The following is a 23,077-nucleotide window of genomic DNA, read 5'->3' as shown; positions in this document are numbered from 1 at the left end:
CCTAAGTGCCATTTTTCTTGAGTACATTTCAAACAATATATGAAAGTATATTTATAGACTGAAATTGTCCTGCAACTCTCACTAGTCCCACTCCTAACACAAAAGGGTCTGTCATCATTGGTGCCTCCTCTCCCGACGTGTCCCTGTAGGTGAAGGCCCGTGATCATAGACACCTGCACATGCTCATGGTCTTTTCCAAGAGACTTCACATTACTCTTTTGCATCTTGCCTTTTCCACGTAATGTTAACTCTCATGATTTAAAAAATATTTTCATGATATTAGTTCCTGTGATTTTAGCGTATTTTAACATGTTGACTATTCCTGTATATTTTCATGTGACTCTCAGTTGAAATTATTTGCCAATTTCTTTGATAGTAAGGATTTTGCACAAATCATGGATCCTAACCCAATATCTGAAGTGTAGTTTGCAAATATTTTACCTGAAGTCGTCACCACAATTCTTTGCATTTTTAAATTTAGAATTTGCTTTTTAATTTCAAAAAAATATTGTAACTTGCAAAAACCATTATAATAATAACTTTTTAAAAAGTTGGCAACAGCCCCAGGAGAATGTAATGGCATCCTATAGGGAAGTTAAAGCATTCAGAGTCCTGGACGCATAAAAATAAAGTGGAAGAACTTTAGAATAATTCCAGACTAAGCTGCTGATAGGGGGATGATGAAAAGTGTTCCCTGATTTACATAAGCTCCCCTAAGGTCAGTACCCAGGTATGAATGCTGGTCATAATGAAGGGTAGCTTGAATAGTAGTTTGGATTAAAGGAAATGAAATATAAAGTACAATTTTTAAAAGCAGTTCTTTACATGTCACTTTCGTTCCCTCCAGATGATTTGCCCAGAGTATATGAGGTGTAGCAGGACTTCAATGACCTTTTAAAAGCCGAGACTCAGCAGTAGGAGCCCACGGAGCCTCGGGCTGAGGTAGACATTGTGAAAAGTCATTTCTCACTGTTTCCCTTAATGAGAAGATAGAGATCTTTATGAAGAAATCAAATGTCTCTCTGATATGCCTTGAGTTCAAAGTTTTGGAGTCAGAAGGATCTCTAGGTTCTTGGGAGACTCAGAAGCTCATAAGAGCTGCCCAACAATGTGCCTCTGAGCAGATCCTAATCCAGTTCCCCACACTGCGGAGACAGGCTTGTCTTTGACTCACCTGATAAGCTCAGTGAAAGATGGCACCAGGGCAGCAAAGTGTGGTGTTTGCCTAACTGCTACTCCTGGACTGCTCTATGTGTTAATATATTTATAGAAAAATTCTGGACTTACCCCAGTCACCAGTGCAGGGGTCCTCAGATCATTCATCATCCAGCCACGTCACAGTAAGATTCAGCCAACTGCTGTCTCCCTATGAGGCAAAAATTCCAAGAATTATTACCATTTCTCTGATGCACAAGTGTCCACTCTTTCATTCACTAATAACTAAGCATATATTGAGCTCAAAGTCCATACTATTGCATTGGTATTGTCTCCTTAACTCTATAGGAGAAATAAGAGGGTAAGAAGGGAAGTGAATACATGGCAAATTTGGGGCTTAAAATGAGATGAGATTCCTCCTTCATATTAACGTTTAAACTTGCTTAAGTTTCAAGGATTGAGGATTTTAAAAAATTCCTTCTTGGACCACTTATCTACATTCAGCCACAGTGATTTATTTGTCTCTGCTCCTCTCTCTCTCTCTCAGTCTGTGTGTGTGTGTGTGTGTGTGTGTGTGTGTGTATCTCCCCCTTCAAATATGCAGTTCCAAAAAGTGATTTCTGCATTCCCTGTTAACATTCCTCATTCCCACTGATTCCTTATCTCACTGCACTGTAGCTTCTGCTGTCATGATTGCAATGAACGTGCTCTCACCAAGGTCACAAGCTACCCTTTTGTCACTAAGTCCAGATATTCTGTATAAATATATCAATATATGAATACTATTAATGACCACATAAAATAAGCATGCTTGTGCAGATCACTCCTGTCACTTAACATCAAATATTTGACAGTTTACAGGCCTGAAGTATGAACTGCTGGGTACAAAGCCAAGCTGTCCTGCTCCCTAACAGTGCAGTCCGGGGCCAAGTCCGTATTCTCCCTGTTTCTCAGGGGTCTTTTTCTAATTAATAGACTATTTTTTAGAGCAGTTTTAGGTATCCAAAAAAATGAGTGAAACATACACTCCCATATACTCCATCAACTCCCTCCCATTTCCCCTATTGTCAGCACTTTGCATTAGTGTGCTACATTTTTTGCAAATTGTGAGTCAATATTGATGTACTTCTATTAATAGTGTTTAAACCCACAGTTTACATTAAGGTTCACTCTTTGTGCCTTATAGTCTATGGGTTTTGCCAAATGTATAATGACATATCCACCACTATGATATCATACAGAATAGTTTTACTGCTCTAAAAATCTCTTGTGCTCCCCTACTCATCCCTCTCTCCCTCCCCTCTGAACCCCTGGCAGCCACTGATCTTTTTGCTGTCTCCATAGTTTTCCTTCTCCGGAATGTCATATCACCATAACCACACAGTAAGTAGCCTTTTCAGGTTATCCTCCTTCATTTAGCAATATGCATTTATGCTGCCTCCATGGCTTGACAGCTCATTCCTTTTTATTGCTAAAAATAGTCAATTTATAGATGTACCACACTTTGTCTTGCTATTCACCTTTTGAAATAGATCTTGGTTGCTTCCAAGGTTGGCACAACATCTTCACCAGCATTTGGTGTTGTCTGTATTTTAGATTTTGGCCATTCCAATAGATGTGTAGTGGTATCTCATTGTTTTAATTTGCAATTCCCTAATAACAGATGCTATTGAATATCTCTTCTATATGCTCATTTGCCATCTGTTTTTTTTTTTTTTTGGTGAGGCATCTGTTAAGTTCTTTGCCCATTTAAAAAACTGCATTGTTTATTTTCTCATTGTTGAGGTTTAAGTGTTCCCTGTATATTCTGAATTACAGTCCTTTCTCAGATATGTGTTTTGTAAACTTTTTCTCCCAGTCTATGGCTTGTAATTTCAATCTCAGAACAGTGGTTTTCACAGAGCAGAAGTTTTTAATTTCAATTAAGTTCAACTTACCAATGTTTTCTTTTATAGATTGCATTTTTGGTATTGTATCTGAAAACCCAATGTCATCTAGGTTTTCTCCTATGTTCATTTCTAGGAGTTTTATGGTTTGTGTTTTCCATTTGAATTAATTAATCCAATCCAATTAATTAATTAATTAATTCCAATTAATTCCATTTGAATTAATTTTTGTGAAAGATGTAAGGTTTGGGTCTACATTTTTTCCCCCGCAGGTGGATAGCCAGTTATTCCAGAACCAACTGGAATGTCCCTCATTTTTTAATACATAAAATGGGGATTAGGAACAGCAGCTACCTCATAAGAGTGTATAATTCAATATATAAAAATGCTTAGCACTAAATAAATTTTAGCTATTTAAATTTCTGGGAGGCGTCAAATGGACACAGAAGCCAACTTGAAGAGGCTAATACTGGCCAATTCTGTTACAACTGGGACATGAAAGGAAATAATTACAATGGCAGATAGTAACCCTTTGAGCAAAATAGGAATCTATGAGTCACACCTATGAAATAAATACATGAATAAATAAATAAACAATAGGGGAGAAGGGAAAACTCTACCAACATCTGAATGTCAATTAATAAATCTAGAAGGAATGACAAAATTATAAAAGCAGCACTTAACAACTAAAATAGTCATGACAGATTCAGGTAAGAATCATGAAAGGATTTTCAGTCTGTACCAAATCCACAGCAATCACTGGGTCACCATGGTAACCATGCTGGACAAGGAAAGCTAGGGAAAAAACAAACAGCAACCATCTTGATTTGTTTCCTAATATGTGCTAGGAACTAAGCAGGACTGACATAACACACAATAATTAATCTCAAACATTCCTCACAATAAATATTCCTCATAGCTTCATCAATATATACACACATACATTCAAACACACCCACATTCATACAAGCTTTCTCCCTCTTTTTTTTTTTTTAACCATCCAAGAAGCCAGGAATTCATCAAGGTGGATTTGTCTGAGGATAAAGAAGAAAACTCCACAATTCAATCCTAACCACATAAAGTATAAAGCTACAAAACTATTTCATTTTAGTGACTGATTTTCTGGAAATGACCTATAGAATTATAATAATCTCTGTGAGAGTTTTCTCCCTTGTTTTGGTACATGGTCAATAACACCTAAAAGCTGACATGGAAATCTAGGTAAGTGAATATTGTGACGGTAAGTTTTATGTGTCAACTTAGCAGGACCACAGTGCCCAGATATTTGATCAAACATTATTCTAGGTGTTTCTGTGAAAGTGCTTCTGAGTGAGGATTACATTTAAATAGGTAAAATTTGGGAAAAGCACTTAGCCCTCCATAATGTGGGTGGACTTCATCCAGTCAGTTGAAGGTCTGGATAGAACAAAGGGCTGACCTTCTCTGAGCAAGAGGGAATTCTGCCAGGACATTGCCTTTGGACTTCATCTACAATATCAGCTTTCCATTCACCAGCAGACTGCCTTCAGACTCCAACTCTAACTCTCTTCTGAGTCTCCAGCTTGCCAGCCTCCCCATCAGGTTTTGTACTTGCCAGCCTATACAATCTCATGAGTCAATTCCTCAAAATAAATCTCTATCTATATATAAACATCCTATTGGCTTTGTTTCTCTGGAGAACTCTAATACAAGAGTGAAGCATCAAGTATTTTTTCCATCCTAGAATAATCTGTGCTTTCTAGCAAAAAGATTACCTAGCAACATATGCGTACTGACAGACTACTTGTCATTTTGTTGCTGAGAGAAATTAAAGGTGTAAATAAATGAAAGGGTATACCATCTTCATGGGTCAGAAGTGCTAGCATTGCTAAGATGTCTATTCTCTTCAAACTGATCTATAGATTCAGTACATTCCCAATAAAAATCACAGCATACATCTTTCAAAAAGAAACTGACAAACATCTAAACATCATGTGGAAATACAAAGGGTTTTCACTATGAAAAACTAACTTTGAAAAAGAAGAACAAATTTGGAGAATTAGCATTACCTTATTTCAAGACTCATTATAAGTCTACGGTATCCAAGAGAGTATGGAATGAAGGTAAAAATGTATATAAAAGGAAAAAATGAAGAGTACAGAAATAGACCCACACACATATGGACAACTAATTTTTGACAAAGCTACAAAGAAAATTCAGTGGAGAAAGGACAGTCCTTTCAACAAATGGTATTGGGACAAGTGCATATCCATATGCCCAAATAAAAACTGTAATCCATATAATGCATCATATACAAAAGTCAACTCAAATGAATCACAGACCTAAATACAAAAGCTAAAACTATAAAAATTCTAGAAGAAAACACAGGAGAAAACTCTTGTGATCCCAGCTTAAGTGAACACTTCTTAAACACAACATGAAAAGCAGAATCAAATCCATAAATGAATAAACTGATAAACTAGACTTCTTCAAAATTAAAGAAAAAAACTGTTCTTCCAGACACAGTTGAGAGAATTAAAAGATAAGTCTCTGACTGGGAGAAAATATTTACAAATCATAGATCTGACAGAAGACTTGTATACAGAACTTTAAAATCTCAGAAGGTCAATAAGAAAAAAATAAGACACTCTAATAAATAAGTGGTCAAAGATCTACAACGTCAGATAATCACAAAAAGATACTTAACATCATTAGTCATTGGGGAAGCATAATCCCACTACACCCCTCTAAGAAAGGCCAAAATTAAAAGGCTGACCATACCAAGTCTTGGCAAGATTGTGGAGGATGGAAGTCTCACACATTGCTGGTAGCAATGAAAAATGCTGCAGCCACTTTGAAAAACAGATTGTCAGTTTCTTACAATGTTAATCTTACAACTGCCATATGACCCAGCCATTAAAGTCCTAAGTATTCACCAGTAAAGAAGGAAGCATATACCCAAGCAAAGATTTATACACCAATATTCATAGCAGCTTTATTTACAAGTGGCCCAAATTGGAAATAAACCAAATATCCAATACTAGGTAAATGGACAGAACAAACTATGGTATATCCATATAATGCAACATTACTCAACAACAAAAAAGAGCAACTATTTGTATGTGCAACAAATGGATAAATCCAGAAATAATTAAGTTGAAAGAAAGAAGACAGACAAAATAAGAGTACACACTGTATGATTCCTTTCATATAAAATTATAGGAAAGGAAAACTAATTTATAGTGACAGAAGACCAGTGGTTGCCTGGGAATGGGGTAGGGTGACTTGGAGAGGGAGGCAGGAGAGAGTAGGTGGGGGCATTACAAAGTAGCATAGAGAAATTTTGAGGTGACGGATTTGTTCATTATCTTGACTGTAGTATTAGATTTATAGGTGCATATATATATCAAAACATTAGAGCACATACTTTAATTACGCACAGGGTATTGTATGTCAACTATACCTCAACAAAGTATTTGAAATATATTTATATATACATAATTCTGATGTAATGAAATTAATCAGGTGAAATATTCCCAGGATTATGCTCATGTAGTATTAACAGGTCCACACTACGTTTTATCAAATTGGTCCCCAACCAAAATAGAAATAATCATTTGTAATGAAATATATCCAAATACCTATAGAAAGTTGATGTCCATTTCCTCTGAAGTATAGAAATAAAAATATTAAATCCTAGGAGAATAATCATAGTGATATTTAAGAGCAAGTAGATATTTTAGGGAATAAGGGTGAGTATTATTATAATTGGGCAAACTCCAGAGTAACATATTTTTTTTAATATTAAGTTCTAGTAACTAACATTTTAAACTAACAGCTGGAAAATGTTTGACTCTAAAAATCTCATTATACAACAGAAAAACACTATAGGCACAAGGGAAGAATGTGCATTACAATGTCAAATAGCTAAGTAGATCTAACAGTTGCATATTTCCACATCCACCTATGAGATACATGGAATTCCTGATATTATTTACATGGTGAAAACAGTTTAGGGATATTTACTGAAAATCCATGTTCAATCAAAATTCCTTCTCCAACTGAACCATTTACTGCTTTTCAAAAAAAAAAAAAAAAGGCATCTCTAAGATGGACCTGAAGGGCTACTAAAAAATTGCTGATAGAATGAAATTCCACCTGCTAAAAACCTCGTTCCCATGATGAGATCAAGGTAGCTTCCTTACTTCTAGGCTAGTTTGTGAGCCTCACAGGAGCTATTCCACAGCATGTTTTTGTTCAGATCTATGAACTCACTTGAGTCAGGTGTCACATTCCACCAAAGATGTTAAGTGTTGGGGGTCTCCTGGAAGCCGCTGCCCTTGAACCTGGAGTAGGAGCTTCAGGAGCCATCAGGACACAGATCCTCAGAACCTGCCTCCTTCAGACACCTGATATGAGCTGGGCCACCGGCATGAGGATCAGCATTCCTTCTCTTTCCCTTGTCTATCCCCCAACAACAAAGTTGAAAAGGAATAAGAAGTGGCCTGAATTCATACAGACATTCATGATCCCGCAATAACCACAGAACCATCGACTTACTCCTGTGTTATCACTGAAACGTTTACACTGATCCTGTGGGTAAAGCATTCTCAGCCCCATTTTACAGAAGGGGAAACTGAGGCTCAGAGTCGTTACCTGTCTCACTTCCCGCGCCCCTGCCCTTAGAAGTAAAGTGGCTCCAGGACACCCCTGGAGGAGGACACCGCACTCACTGGTGCCCGGGGTGGGGGTGGGGGGCGTGAGGACCCCAATGTCTTTACGTACAAGACAGCCGGGGCACCGAGTCTCAAAGCAGGAAAGGGAGACTTGGATATGGAGCCCTTTGTCTCCCCACACCCCAGGACGGCCCAGCCCCCACCGCAGGGACCTACACCCTCAGCTGAGTCTCAAACACCTGATGGAGGGACCGGGCTCCTCACCAGGCAGCGTCCGTCTCCTTTAAAATGTCGTCAAGGTCGCCGTATTGACGTCAGGTTTCTACGGCAACCGCCAGGCGCCGGCAAGTCTTCCAGATGCGAAATACCTCCTCATACTTCTCTACCGCCACACCTTTAGTTGAAGGCAAAACGCCTTACATCTTCAGGCTGCCACGTGAGAAAGCATTTTAATTAGAGACACTAAACTGGGACTTGGGCAGTTGGTGGAACTGTGCTTAATTTGCTGGAACAAAGAAAGTCCCAGTCCTCAGAAGCTTTGGTTACTTGAAAAAAGACAGTCAGGGAGTATTATCAGTGTACAGAGAATGGGGAAATATCCTAGGATTCTAGACAATGAGCTAGCCCTCCTGAAGGTGGACTTGCAAAATCACAGGACATGTTAAGCAGTTAGCCATCTGTGGTAGAGAAATAAAAGACTGTCTATAGTCATGTGACTGAATCATCTATAGATATATATACAAAAATGTCATTTAAGAATTCAGTTATTTCAGGGAGGCAGACCTAAAATATCATTTAGTAGGCAGAGACCTATGTCAATTGGTTTTTCCTGGGGAATTCTCAGCCTCCATTCCTGATGTTTTCTTTCATGTGGAGAAAATATGTTCCTTTACATATATTCTTTCCCCAAATTATTACATTATACTTATTTTTAAGCAACTTGTCTTTTTAATTCAGCATGATAGCCTAGGATATTAATTTGTATATTAATTTGATATATCTTTTAATGTTAACTCAGGATGTATATTAATTATTATATGAATTATCTGTTCATATCATTTGACTATTTCTCTATTCATTAGTAAGACTTCATTCCATATCCAGGATATTAAGTAGGCTAATTAGGGATTTAGTATAAAAGTACCACTAGAACAAAAAACAACCATTCTAAATACTAAATGAAAAGAGAGCAAATAAAACACACAGTATATATATGAATGTATGTATACACACAATGTTAAATTAGCAAATAAAGGATGACACCTACTGTGTTTATGACTAAGTCTGTGTGTGTGCAGTGAAAATATGCAAAACAATATTATATTTTGTTTAGAGAAATTCTCATATAGTGTAAAAGAATGAAGCAATGCCTGGAAATGATAATCATCTCCTTCTGAATAAGGATTATCTCTAGGGAAGAAAAAGAGTAAAGTTTTTTTAACCTAGATTAATTTGATAGCTCTATATGTTTTTAACTGAAATATTTCATAAGTAGCAGAGCTTTTAGTGGATATAGTTTTTATCATAAATATAATTCATACTCATTTTAGAAAATGCTTAATATCAAGCCAAGTGCAAAGGTTAAAAATATTAATACCCAGCAATTTCATCATGATTGAAATTCACATTGTGCTATTTCATTCCACTGTTTTTTTGTTCATGAATGTATGTACATGTAGTATATGTGCATTACATACACAATTCATATAACTATTATCATACTATATGTACAGATTAGGATCATGTGGTTTTAGTTGTTTTTTTGTTTTTCTCTGACCTTAACTTTTATCTTAAAAACTAACAAGTGGATGAATTATTATGATTAAATGACAAGGATAAATATGACCTAATTTTGCTTCTTAATGTACCCTTTAGCAGCTGACCCAACCCTGATTCTTAAACAAAGCATCTGATTGGAAAAGCCATACCTGTAGCACAGTAAATAATATGTCTGGGTCTGCTCATTAGTTTTCTATACAGTTCCTTTAATCTGTATTTCAACCACTTTATCTGAACTTTATAAAATTATAAAAATAATGGAACATTGTAATACCTGGCAATTTAATCCTCACTCCTATAAATCACCCTTTCAGTGGTGGTAGGAGTAATAATATTATAACTTTTATTAATATTGAACAATAATAAAAGATACCAAAAATTAAAGGGCATATAAGCAGATAAATTGCTTGCTTTTGATCATGCAACCAGCAAGTAATATTTCCCAGCATCACATCCCTGTCCTTCTGACCCTTAAGACCACTGTTTATACATTGAGTGTCTTCTGCATTGGGTTGGAGGCCAACAATAGGAAGGGACTCACCTAAGGCCCTGTGGTCAGTTAAAGGATCCAGCAACCGGGACACAAGTTTCATGACTCCCATCTTCTGTCTAGCTGACCCGTTCCTATTCTTTTCTCTTCTGTACTATTTCTTCTTCCTGGGGCTCAATAAGAAATTGCTTCACCCATCTCAAACTAGAAAGAAAATAAGAGACCAGAAAACATATGGAATAATGAGATAGAACCAGTATTCACTTCTTGTGGCTACATTTCCAGGTGCACTTTTTTCAAATCTTTTCTTCTATGGTACATAGGTATTTTTTCTTGGAACCAGGAATCTCTTTCCTAAGACTCTATTCAAGAGATGCCATAAAGACAAAAGGCAGAAGTACAAAGCCATTTCTCACAGAACAAATCGTAACAGCAGAAGGCCAAAAATAAGACGGATGTCTACTGATGAGGGACTGGCTGAATAACCTAAGGTCCATCTACATCCTAGACAACTATGCACCTATAAAAGCAGTGAAGACTCCCTCTCCAGACTGCTGTAGAGTTATCGCCAGGATATATTGTTAAGTGAAAAGCAAGGGTGCAGAAAAATGTGTAGAGCAGCTGTTATTCAATATGGTAGACACCAGTCACACATGACAATTTAAATTTAAGTTAATTCAATTTAGATGAAATAAAAATTTTAGTTCCTCAGTCACATTCACTACATTTCAGATGATCCACAGCCACAAGTAGTCAGTGGCTACTGTGTTGGATTATGAAGACATGGAATATTTTCATCTCCGTAGAAATTTCTGTTGCTCAGTACTGGTGTAAAATATGCCATCTTTTACCTATGAAAGGGGAAGAAAACTAACATATGTGTTATAGTTGCTTGTATTTTTGAAAAGTGTAGGAAAGTTAAAACCAAAAAAATGACCAAAATGATTACCTCTAAGGTGACAGAGGAGCAGTCTGGATGGAAAGAGATGATATATAACCTCATTAAAAAATATATTACATACTTATAGGTTCCGTGTACCAAAAAGGGCAAGAAACAATGACCAACACAGTAGCAATGAGCAACTCTAGTCCTCAGATTGAGTCTCCTAAACATATTTCCCACTAAAGGAAACCAACTTCCTTGGAGAAATGATTGAGGAGGGAGGCAGGGAGAAAGGGAACTGAAACCCAGACCTATTGTCTAGAGACTTCTTTAAAGGTTTAAAATTAACCTGTTCAAAATTAACAACCAGGCTCAGGAAACACTTTTGCTTAAGTAATGGAAAAAGCTATCCTAAAGGAACAGAAAGCCCTGACCTGATCTAATCTATATGACCACAATGTTTGAGGGTCCAGGTTGCTTAATCTTGCTTTTTTCAAACTGTTTGTTTCACAGAGCAGAACTAACTGGAGGAATAAGCACAAAAAGGGGCAGTCAATGAGGAGACAAGAAACCACAAGAAGATGAATAAAAGGACCCAGTTGAGACCCCAAAAGTGGGATTTCTTATGTTAAGCTACTTGGCTTATGGCTGCCTCACTCAAGTGCCTTCTCTCCCTCTGAGCAATAAAGCAGCTTTTCACTTTGTCCTTCTGCTCTGCTGGGAAATCTTTCAAAGTCCACAGCAAGAACCCACTCTTTTGCGGGCTTCCCCTATTCTGGAGAGGGGGAGGTCTTTCTATCCACTAACAGTTGATTCCAGGTCTATGTAAGGAGTTTACTAGATAAGCCTGGACTGAACTCTCACATTAGAAAGCATGCCAAAGACTCATAAGCCAACTAAAATAGGCTCCACTGGCCAAAGATAGAACAATTTGAGTGTCAAATAAAATGAGTGCAATGAATTAAAACATCAAATGTAGGAAAAGCTGGAGTTCATGATGATATTCTAAAAGAAAAAACAAAACCCAACAAATCCAACTCTTAATCACCTTTGGAAGGAAGCAATTAATTATTTTGAAATGTGGAAATATTACCAAAGACTTGTCAGGGAAGAAGTGTTGGCTGAAAAAAAATGTACAACCTAAAAGTTGAGAATTATGTTTAATTTGGCAGACTTTCTGAGGACTTCCAGCCCAGGAGGCAGCCTCTCAGATAGTGCTGAGGGACTGCTCCGAAGAGGTAAGGGAGCAGCCAGGATATATAAAGAGTTTTGCAAGAAAAAATGGGTAGTTGGAACATCAAAAGATGACTGTTAATTACAGAAAACCAGACATCTCAAGTTAATAAATTTAACACTTTTCTGTGTAGGGGAAGATGCAAGAGTCTGGGCTTACCTAAATCCTTCTTTTGATATGCACTTAGCTATCTAGGGCCAGTATCCTGTTCTTTCCCATCCTGAGTCCTCTCAGGGTGCATATTAGGGGTGGCTTCAGTGGCTGGGGCCTGGCAGTGGGCAGCCCCTTTGTCTCCATACTGAGTTCCCTCAGGCTCACCATCAGGGGCTGCAGTAGTGGATGACAGGCAATACTTTTCATTCATAGAAAAAAATTTCCTTTACCCTTCCAGGTTCCTCTGACTGGTCTAAGAATTAAATTGACATAAGACAGATTAACAGGAGAAAATCAAACAAAATTTTATAACATGTACACATGGAAGAAACCCAGGAAAACTGAGTAAATGAGTAAATGAGTAAACTCACCAAAATGGCTGAAAGCCTCATCTTAAACACATCTTCAGCTAAAGACTAAAGAGGATTTTGGGGGTAGTGGTTTGGGATTTCAAAGAGAAAGAAGGCAATTCACATGGAGATGGAAAAGCGAATGTTTGGTAAAGAAATGTTTGCTGGGCTATGCAGAGACCATGAGACACAGAGAGGACTCTGATCTCTAGGGCCTGCCTAGACTTTCCCCCACCACATCTAGCCCATCCTCTTTCCAGACATCTCGGGCAATAGCTCTATTTTGGAAACAGGCACTTTATCTAAATTCTTTAGGCAGCTAAGGGGGACATAAAAAGTAAGACTTCCCGAGTCTTCTGTTTCCTAAAAATAATCAGCCTCAAATAATCCTCAAGCCAAAGAGGCACATTTTGGGGGGGGGCAACTTTTGCTCCCCTAAAGAAATAAACATTCATCCTATCCTTCCTGTGCAAACCATACCTCAGTGGAACTTAATAGCTGATATGGGGAAGTTCCTTTAATAGAAGAATTCCAGGAAACAAATGCAGAAGAAAATGTACAGTTTTAACATCATCCCTTTGAAACTTTTGACTGAAAAAAAAACGTACAATGTAAGAGCTGTGAGTTGAATTTTATTCAGTTTATTCAGAGTCTTACTGAGGACGATAACCTGGGAGATAGACTCTCCTCAGCTCTGAGGAACTGCTCTGAAGAGGTAGGGAGAGAGGCCAGTATATGTATGATTTTGGCTAAGGAATACACGTAGTCCTGTACAAATCTCGGTAGAAGGTCACTGCTAGTCACAAGGAACAGGTATCTCAATTGATGATTTCAGTGCTTTTCTATTGATGAAGTAAAATTCATATTTTAACTTAAGCATAACATTCTCTTTGTGTGCCTGTTTGGACCTCCTGCCTCCCCCTTTAGTGTGCAAGGTGCATGTGCATTACATATTAACCAGGCCTCCTCAAATGTGGAAATGCCTGTTTGACTGTAAAGATTCTTCTGACATTAACAGTGTAATTTCTTTAAAAATTAGCCTTCTTTCCCAACTCTGTAAGGGGTCATGGTGACTTGCTGCTCTATTTGTACATGCTTATCTGGATTATGTACCTTTGGTAAACTCTACATAAAAATGTCAATATGTCATTTTGATGTACAATCCTTTGTCTCAAAAATGTTTAACTGTGCCTTTGACTTTAAAAAAGCAGAACAGCTCTCAGAGCTTGAGAGTCTGTCATCAGGGTTATAATCCTCAGTTTAGCATGAATAAAATTCTCTTTTTTTCTTGATTGTTAATTGAATTTTTGTCAACACCATGTATGGGAATATGCAAGAATCCCAAGATAATAAAAGTTTTTTCCTGAAATATACCTAACTTTCTAAAGGGCCTGTTTCCAAAGCACAGAGTGCCTCATCCTGTTCTTAGTCCTGAATTCCTTTCAGGGATGTACTATAGATCTGCAACTGTAGTAGCTAATGACTTAGTTTTTGTAGAACTGGATGGTTAGCAACACTCCCTGATTTACACAAACTCTAATGAAATGCAGATCTAGGCAATCATCTGCAAAGGCTGCAAAAAACATGAGGTGAAAAGCATAGGTGAAATTTTATAAAGGATGGATCAGGCTGACAACACCTGAACCTGTGAAAGAAAAAAACAAATTGGTATCAGTATTGCCAAGAGAGCTCTCTAAAATGGAGCTGGGAGGACACTGAGGAAGTGTGATGTATGCACATCTCAGCCTGAATGGAATCTGACCTTTTGACCATTTGTTGGGCTGCACCCCACAAACCTTGTAATTGCCCAGCTGTAAGACAAGAAGCCCAGAGCCAGTGACAGAGACATCAATGGTTTTTTTGAATAGGGAATCTTAGATGTCTGAAGCAAGGTCCTAGAGCAACACCCCACTGCAGGTGGCAGATGGCAGGCAGGACATGGCAGTAGTCTTCACTACAGGGAAGTGGTGGGGACAATACTGTGGAGTTTGAGGACAAGAAAGAGGCCCCATAGAGAGCCAAAGTGGGCGCCAGTCACAAGACGTCTGCCTGCACCCCACTCACATCATGAAGACATAAATCAGAAAACACAAAGAACATTCCTCTCCCAACATGTAAAGTAATAGCTTGGGAACTAGCTTCTGTGGGGTCCATAGACATCTGTCAGATCCCTGCTCCAAGGCCCCTCAGGTGCCCAGCTGCTGCCCTTTAAAGATAATAAAGACTTAGCAGAGAGAATGATCATCTATACAATGCCTGGAAGCCTGGAAGCCTGACCTCCAGAACTGGTCTAAATGCTCTACCAAAATCCCTAGCCCTACCCTTTCACAACATCCTCCTTGACTGTTACCACAAAATAAATCAATCAGAGAATTGTGCACAACTGATCACATACCCTGCAACTCCCTTTGTGCCTGATGTCACATAAGCACAAGGAGTTAAAGCGTAATAGAAAAGACCAAATCTAACTCCATATTAGATCTGTTTCTTTGGCTTTAACACTGTGCTCTGTTTCCTAGGTTTAGTCTTGTTGGTTCTGCATCTTTTGTAAAAGAATGTTGCCTGTAGCCGGAAATATACAAGATAGTCTATTCTCAAGGCCCTAACCTTTAAGGATATTAACACTTTTCCATTCATATAAAGATAGCAAGATGCAGAATAGAAAATAATGCTTGTTTTGTTGGTTTACAGGGACACCATGATCTGACGCACGTGGACAGCTGCAAGAACAAAGGATTCCAAGAACAAAGAATTCCTACACCAAGAAGTTTGCAGCAACCAAGCATACCCCCTCCTCCCCTTTTTAGTATAAAAGGAGCCTGAATTCCAGGACATTAGTCTGCCATCTTCTTGGTCTGCCAGCTTTCCGAATAAAGTCATTATTCCTTGGCCCAACACCTTGTCTCCCGGTTTATTGGCCTGTTGTGTGGTGAGCAGAACAAGTTTGGACTTGGTAACAAAAGTTTACCCTCCCTTACAAAAGACTTCAGCAATCAACCCTCGATGCACAGACACCTCTCGTCTGTCTGCCCGCTGTTGCCTGTAGCAGCATATCTAACCTTTTCTTTTCTTTTAAACTTTTCTTTCAGTTTTCCTTGTTTCTGGTAAATTCTTTTACTGCCCGCAGTACCAGCCTGCCTTGTCACATGACAGTTACCAGTTTTAGAGGTAACTGACGTCAGGTTGGCTCATTGCTTACCAGGGAAACCAGCAGAGAGGCAAGTTCATCATAGCCCCTTGGGCTAACAACCTTCATAGGGTAGATATATTCCCTTTGATAAACTATCTTAGTGGAGCAGTTCTGATCTAAAGATTAGAACAATCACTAGCTGGGGCCAGGGGAAAGTAGTAGGCATTTACTGATTAGGCTCTACGATTAACAGGGAAGGTCAGTCTTCTGAGTGGGGTGAGGGGGAGCAGGCGATGTACAGAGAGCAAGAGAACAGCTTTCTTGGGTGGTCTGATTATGCACCAATTATTGTTCTAGGGAAGGCATCCAGAATATCTGCCAGAAACTAAAGATACTTATCAGACCTGTACCCTAAAACAACTTGTGACGGCCATCCCTTGAGGACAAATATTTCCTTTCTTGTGTCAGAGTACAGCCTCACGGCTTTTGCCTTTATAAGTCCCTGACTCTTTCTCTTCCCTGGAACACTATTTCAGTTTTACCCCAGTCTTTATATCCCAAATTACAATTCTTAAGGTCCCAAATAAATTATTTTCTTATTTGCAGACTTCTGCATTTTTTTGGTTGACAAACCCAGTGATCAATCTTAGTGTCACAAGAGGAGAGACAATCGAACATAATGAGCCTCCTGGTGTAAGGCTTTAAAGAGTAAACAACATCACATCTGAGGTACTCTTGCCAAAAATCTGAATTGGATCTAAATCTAATCATCAATGTAATAGAAATGGGGAGAGGGAGAACAGAAGAACATTAACAACACAATAAGGATACAATCAGCAGGTTTTGGTACCAAGTGTTTCTAAAGGAAGAGAAATTTAAGGATGAGTATTCTGAATTGATTCTGGGGTTTCTGGAATTGGCTCTCTAATCTGCTAAGATTTAAAGGTACTATGGACTGTATTTCCAGGAGTTTAAGAAAGCTCTGATAGTCCATGGTGTGATCTGGGAATAGATATGACACAAATGTCACTACTGGGTACTCCTAATCAACCACTTATAAGAAGAAAGGATGTGGATAACTGTGTATATGATACTTTAGAACATTTTTGCAAAATAACAAATATAATGAAATTGGCTGATTGCTCCTATTATCTCTAGATGAAATGGAGAAAGAAAAGGATGAGCTCAGGGAATGGAATTCCCAGCTCGAGCACCTCACAAGTGATCTGTAAGCTTCTATTTGTGCCCAGAAGAAGATCATTATTTCCTGTAGCCACAGGGCAGAGACTGCTAAAACTCAAATGCAAAACCTCATCCTGCGAAAAGACAAGCCACTGACCGGAAGAAAATATTTACAAATCACATGTCTGATAAAGGCCTTATATACAGACTCTCTCAAAAGTCAGTAAGAAGAAAGCAGACACTCTCATAGATAAATTGACAAAGATTTCAAGAATACTTCATCATAAGCCAGAAAGAGAAAGAAAAATACCATGTGATATCACTCATATGTGGAATCCTAAGGGAAAAAAGGCACAAATGAACTTATTTACAAAACAGAAACAGACTCATAGACATAGAAAACAAACTTATGGTTACCATGGAGGAAAGGGGGTGGGAAGGGGTAAGTTAAGAGTTTGAGATTTCCAGATACTACTATATATAAAATAGATAAACAACAAGTTTCTTCTGTATAGCACAAGGAACTGTAGTCAATATCTTGTAGTAACCTATAATGAAAAATAATATGAAAAGGAATATATGTATGTATATGTGTGACTGAAATATCGTGCTGTACACCAGAAATTAACACAACATTGTAAGCTGACCATACTTCAAAAAAAAAAGAATACTTCATAAAAAACATAGAAATGGCAAAGAAGCACAGGAAAATCTGCTCATTATTATCATCAGTAAGGAAATGTAACTGAAAACTACAATAAGGTACAACAACACCTTAGGGAAAATGATCACAATGAAAAAGGACTGACCAAAACAAGTTTCGGCAAGGTTGTAGTGGATGGAACTCTCACACACTAATGGTGGCAAATGAAAACGGTGCAACCACCTTACAAAATATTTTGTGCGTTTCTTACAATATTAACCTTACATCCACCATATGATCCTGCTGTTGCACTGGTAAGGATGTATTCTAGAGAAAGAGGGCATATGTTCATTCCAAGTCTTATACACCAATGTTCATAGCAGCTTTATTTAGGAGAAATGCAACTCAGAAACAACCCAAATGTCCCTCAAGAGGTGAATGAATAAAGCAAACTGGTATACCCATATACCGGATTACTACTCAGCAATTTTAAAAAAAGAACTATTGACACATGCAACAAAATAGATAAATCCAAAAATAAACAGGTGTTCAGTTTCTGGTCTGGCATGTAAGGAGCTTAGAAGTCAGTACTGCATCCTACCTACAAGTAAAAAGCCAAACAAACTGAAAAAAACAACTCGTCTCAGATCTAGCAGAGAAGTGAGGACACAAGGCAAATTGCTGCCCCCCAAATTGGAGAAATAGTCAGGCAAATGCACAGAATCACAACTTTTCAGAGCAGAAACCCATCAGCAGGAACCAGTATCAGGGTAGGAAAACCCGAAATGTAAGTGATCTATTTTTGGAGGCTCAGTGTGGACAGGCCTGAGAGCTAAAAACTCCTGAGAGATAGTCATCAGGGGTCCCTTTTGTGAGTTTTACCTCCTGGATTTCTACTAGGTTCTCACAGTGAATATTGGAGAAAATCCTCTTGTGCCTCCAGCAGGAGGCAAAAAGGAACCATTCTGAAATATGCCAGATTGTTCTTTTCTTAACAAGCAAGGTCGGCCATCTGGAGAAACTATTTCACCTTAGCCTGTAAGCTGAGGTTTTATCAGATCCTAACTGATTCGGGGAAAGGGAAATACCCAATTCCAATTGGTTCAAGCTATCCTGTTTCACCAAAGGGGAAGATAAAAATCTGAGAAGTAATACATGTGTAGTACACAGTCCAGAGACCCAGACTCACCATAAGACTCAAACCTAACCATGGGACTAGAAAATGCTTACCCTCCCCCCATACCTTACCTCTACAGGACTAATTACCTATTTACACTAGTTTCATTTATCCAGTATATCATGTACAAAAGCATACTAAAAGGTAAAAAAAAAAAAACACAGTTGAAAGAGACATAGGAAGCATGAGAATCGGACTCAGATATGGCAGGGATGTTCAAATTATCAGACTGGGAATTTAAAGCAACTATGATTACTATGCTAAGGGCATCACTGGGTAAAGTAGACAGCAAGCAGAAACAGATGGGCAATGTAAGCAGAGAGATGGACATTTGAAGACAGAACCAAAAAGAAATGCTAGAGATCAAAAACATTGTAACAGAAATGAAGATGCTTCTGAAGGACTTTATTAGTAGAGCCAAATCTTTGGTGAAAAAAAAAAATCTCTGAGATTGAAGATATCACAATGGAAACTTCTAAAACTGAAAAGAAAAGAGATAAAAGACTAAAAAAAAAAAAAAAACCCAGAGCAGAATATGTAAAAACTGCATAACTACAAAAACTACCCAACTACAAAAGGGGTAACATACACATATGGGTGCACCACAGGAAGAAAGAAACAGATAAATATTTGAAACAATGACTGAGAATTTCCCCAACTTCATGGAAAACAGCTAACCACAGATCTAGAAAGCTCAGTGAACACCAAACTGGATATAAACCCCCAGCCCTACCCCCAAAATTACACCTTGGCACATCATTTTCAAACTAAAAAAAATCAAAGACAAAGAAAAAGTCCTGAAAGAAGCAAGAGGGAAAAAACACCTTACCTATAAAGGAGTAAAGGTAACAATTACATCCAACTCTCCTCAGACCGTGCAAGCAAGAAGAGAGTGGAGTGAAATGGTTGAAGTGTTGAGAGAAAAAACCCTACCAACCTAGAAATCTGCACCCTGCAAAATTATCCATCAAAAGTGAAGGAGAGATAAAGATTTTCTCAGAAAAACAAAAATTAAGGGAATATGTTGCCAGTGGACTTGCCTTGCAGGAAATGTTAGTAGAAGTTCTTTAGAAAGAAGGAAAATGATCTGGTTAGAAATTCAGATCTAAAGACACCAGGAAGAGCACTGAAAAAGGAATAAATGAAAGTAAAATAAATTTTTTAAAATTCTTAATTGAGCTAACAGATAATAGCTTGTCAAAATTATAATAGCAACAAGGTATTCAATTGTATATGCTTTTACATAAATATATATGCTTATATATACTTATGTATATGTGAAGTGAATGACAGTAATGATATTGAATGGAATAGAAGGAAGGAAATAAGATTTTTTGATATTATAAGGTACTTGCACTGCCTGTGAAGCAGGCATAGCATTATTTGAAGGTGGACTTGGTTTAGTTAAGTGTATATTGCAGTCTATAGGGCAGTCATTAAAAAGAAAAAAAGTATAATTAATAGTTAAGAAAGAAGGAAAACCGGAATCATATAAAATGTTCAATTAAATTATAAATAGCAGAGAAAGAGTAGAGGACAAAATAAAAATAGAGAATGAGGACAATAAATAGAAAACAATTTAAAATAAGAAATATTATAAATATTAATCCCACTATATCAATAATCACTTTAACATCTATGGTCTAAATACACTAGAGTCAGAGATGTCAGAGTGGATCAAAAAATAAGACCCAACTATATGTTGTCTACAAGAAACATATATGAAGAAACATCTAGATTAAAAGTAAATGTATGGAGAAAGATATACTACGCTAACACTAATCAAAGGAAAGTGGGAGTAGATATATTAATTTCAAATAGAGCAGACTTTAAAATAAGGAAATTTATCCGGGAGAAAGATGGGCATTACATAATGATAAAGGAGTCAATTCTCCAAGAAGACATAAAACCCTTAATGTGTATGCACCTAACAGAGGACCATCAAAATACATGAGGCAAAATCTGATAGAACTGCAAAGAGAAATAGATGAAACCACTAAGCCACAGATCGATGTTTGTGGTCCTCCAAAATTCACATGTTGAAATGAATCCACAATGTGATGGCAGAACCTTTGGGAGGTGATTAGGTTATAAGAATGGAACTCTCATAAGTGGGATTAAATACCCCTATAAAAGAAGCCCTTATATGTGTGGGTGGGGAGGGCTATGTGGGAACTCTGCATTTTCTGCTCAATTCTGCTATAAACCTGAAACTGCTCTAAAAAATAAAGCCTATTAAAAAACAAAATAAAATAAAATAAAATAAGCCCTTACATCATCAGTCTCACCTGTATATGTAGGAAGGCAGGGTCTATCAATTAGCAACCGCTGAACTCTGATCTCTGTCCTAGAAATTAACCTATTGGAGATGAAACCCATTAGTGGGCTGTAACATCAATTCAGTAGGCATTACCAGCATTTTTTAAAACGTGAACTAAATGAGAGTTTAAAGATAAATAGAATAAAATATATACTGTGACACAGGTATTTTTATTGCTTTTGGCTAAAAAATATATGTATATTTGTACTTCATCAGTATATAAAATATATTTTTGTAAATTCTGATCCAAAAAAGAAGACTGACAAAAACTAATCTACAAGAGGTAGTAAGAGTCTCTTCTACAGCTGATTGACATTACACAGGTATACAACAATTATGATGTAGCATAAATGTTTTTACATTTATTAGCCCACATACATGCAAGAAATTATATCTATAGATAGGTGTTATATGAAATGACTATAAAATAAATTTCTGAAATTAATAACATTCATCTGATTATTATGTTCCTACTATTCTATTTTGGGTGTTAAATATGTAAGTAGGAAATAAAAACAATGCATTCCTGTGCTTTGGTTTTTATCATCATTAAAGCTCAAAATTTTGAATTATAGCTGGAAAAAATACTAATATTTTTATTGTCCCTTCTTGGGACCATTTAATAACTCTATTTTTTTACACTAATTTATTAATTATTTACCATAACCCTAAATCTGAAGATAAAACTCTGGAGATTTTTCTACTTCAGTGTATATGAAATGGATAATCTGATGATCACAAAAGAACTGGTAATCTATATGTTTCCCAAACACAACTCATCTTCTGGGAGATATTAGATATTAAATATTCAAGAAAGTATCTTCCAGTGTTCATAAATATATTTCATATATTCATGTCAAAGAAAAGATAAGTTTAAAACTATGGATAAACAATAAGAAACTGACTGAATGAAATAAGCCAGATGAAAATAAAATGCAACCTGTATGATTCCATTTACATAAATTTTAGGAAATTAAAACTGTTCTATTGACAGATGATCACTGGTTTCTTGGGGACAGGGTCTGGTGAGGGAGAGGATGGTCTGTGATTAGAGAAGTGAAAAGGTGATGTCCTGACATTATAATCATAATATATTTAAGAATATCTGGTTATTATAAGGGACATTACTAGGTGTCATTATAATAGGGCAAACACATAGGTAATTATTAACTTACAAAATTCTACATTCTTACAACTGAATTTTTATTTAATACTTGGACATTTTCAGGTCTTAAAAATTCATTATAGAAATGATAAAAACATGGTTAGTAGGCAAGAATCCATGCTATAATTTCAAATTGCTAGAAAGACCTAACGAACTGTATTTTCACATCCAACTGAGAGAAACAAGATTCACCAATTATTATTTATACAGTCAGAAACATATATGTGTGTTTATTCCAAATGCATGTCAAAGGCCAAGTTCCTTGTCAAGCTACACAATTCATTGCTTTCAGCAAAAAGAGGACATCTCTAATATGGGCTTCAGGGCTACTATAAAACACATAGCTGCTGACGGAATGACATTCCACCTGCTAAACCTCGTTCCCATGATGAGATCAAGGTAGCTTCTCTACTTCTAGGCTAGTTTGTGAGCCTCACAGGAGCTATTCCACAACATGCTTTTGTTCAGATCTATGAACTCACTTCAGTCTGGAGTCATATCCCACTAAAGATGTGAAGTGTTGGGGTTTCCTGGAAGCCGCTGCCCTTGAACCTGGAGTAGGAGCTTCAGGAGCCATCAGGACACAGATCCTCAGAACCTGCCTCCTTCAGACACCTGATATGAGCTGGGCCACCGGTATGAGGAGCTGCACAGGGAGAGACAGATCCAGCAATCGCTGTGCTTTACGGCTGTAACTGTGTGCCTGGCACCATGCTAGGCACTGGGTTAGTGACAATGACACTCATACGATTAGTTAGTGATCCTAACAATCAGATGTTACAACGGGCTTCTCATCAGAGCCTTTTTCTTCTCTTTTCCTCATCTATCCCTTAACAACAAAGTTGAAAAGGAATAAGCAATGGCCTGAATTCATA

At 37.4% G+C, this 23,077-nt stretch overlaps 1 long non-coding RNA gene across 2 annotated transcripts in view; it reads right to left on the bottom strand.

The window, feature by feature from the left end:
* The window catches only part of LOC123619342 (uncharacterized), a 92,329-nt gene that overhangs the window by 42,166 nt on the left and 27,086 nt on the right, over positions 1–23,077 (bottom strand). For both annotated transcript variants that reach the window (XR_006727918.2, XR_012504660.1), the window contains 5 exons: positions 22,685–22,848; positions 21,006–21,076; positions 10,017–10,169; positions 7,961–8,125; positions 1,288–1,366 (listed from right to left, as the gene is read on the bottom strand). This is a non-coding gene — a long non-coding RNA (uncharacterized LOC123619342). The remainder of the gene's footprint in view (positions 1–1,287; positions 1,367–7,960; positions 8,126–10,016; positions 10,170–21,005; positions 21,077–22,684; positions 22,849–23,077) is intronic.

Source organism: Camelus bactrianus, chromosome X (genome assembly GCF_048773025.1).
Source record: "Camelus bactrianus isolate YW-2024 breed Bactrian camel chromosome X, ASM4877302v1, whole genome shotgun sequence".
NCBI lineage: Eukaryota > Metazoa > Chordata > Mammalia > Artiodactyla > Camelidae > Camelus > Camelus bactrianus.
The sequence above is the reverse complement of the archived record's forward strand: the minus strand, read 5'-3'. Positions and strand labels throughout refer to the sequence as shown.